At 45.3% G+C, this 1,040-nt stretch overlaps 1 non-coding gene across 1 annotated transcript; it reads left to right on the top strand.

Annotated features, from left to right (window-relative positions):
• The first annotated feature begins 737 nt into the window (after positions 1 to 737).
• On the top strand, positions 738 to 810 carry TRNAA-UGC (transfer RNA alanine (anticodon UGC)). Its single transcript has one exon. It is a non-coding gene; the product is annotated as a tRNA-Ala (tRNA).
• Positions 811 to 1,040: the final 230 nt, after the last annotated feature.

Raw genomic sequence — 1,040 nt, forward strand, 5'->3', positions numbered from 1 at the left:
CTAGGAGATTCTTTTCCCACATGCATTACAAACCTGAATGACCCCTGGCTCGAACAGGTAAATGCAGCAGTCCCTGTGAATGATTCCATTAACAGTATTTCCTTAACAGGAATGGTTTGTGCCCTGCAAGTCTTGTCTTTGTCTGTGCTAGTTATCATTCTCCTTGGCCCTATGAATGCCTAGATGGTTGGTGCACAGCTGGGCTATGCCTCTGGGTTATCTAACTGTGCCCTTAACTGTGCTAAAAAGGACCTACCAGGAGACATTCATGATTCAGGAATCATTTCCTTTGGCAAGAGCCCTACTTCCCTGGTTAGGAGTAAATATAAATGAGACTATGATTGGAAGTCTCTCTTTAACTCTTGAAAGTATTGTAGAATCCACGGCTAAAGCACTAGCTTTCCAACAAATTCCTTAGGCTCTCTGGCCAAGATTGTTTTTGATAATAGGATAGCCCTTGATTATCTTTTAGCTAAACAAGGTGTCTGTGCTGTGGCCAAAATTGTTATCCCCAGACTGAGTTCACCTCTTGGTGGGTGTTGACCCAAAAAAACACAACCAAGTCAAAGATACAGGAGAAGGAAGTGACACCGAAAATTCAGCCTCTGTGCACTGGTGCCAAATCAAATCTCGGAGACAGAGTTTTGGGTGAAGTAGAAAAGAATAACTTTATTGCTTTGCCAGGCAAAGGGAGAAACAGTGGGCTAACGCCCTCAAAACTATGTGTCCCAGGGAGTTCCCTGGTGGTCCAGTGGTTAGGACTTAGCACTTGCACTGCCATGGGCCCAGGTTCAATCCCTGGTCGGCAAACGAAGATCCTGCAAGCCTTGCAGCAGTACCAAAATGAAAAGTAAACAAACAAACAAAAACTCTGTCCCAACCTGGGTGATTTGGTGAGGAGTTTTATAGCAATGGTTCAGGGCAAGGTTGCTGATAAGGATCAGGGTGTGTGCAGGGACTGCATTCCTTTAATCTGGCCTCAGGTGGTCTCCTGATGAGCTTCTGTGGTTCTCGAGGTTATCAAACTGTGACCTCTCTGG

This window comes from Eubalaena glacialis, chromosome X (assembly GCF_028564815.1).
Source record: "Eubalaena glacialis isolate mEubGla1 chromosome X, mEubGla1.1.hap2.+ XY, whole genome shotgun sequence".
Classification (NCBI taxonomy): Eukaryota; Metazoa; Chordata; class Mammalia; order Artiodactyla; family Balaenidae; genus Eubalaena; species Eubalaena glacialis.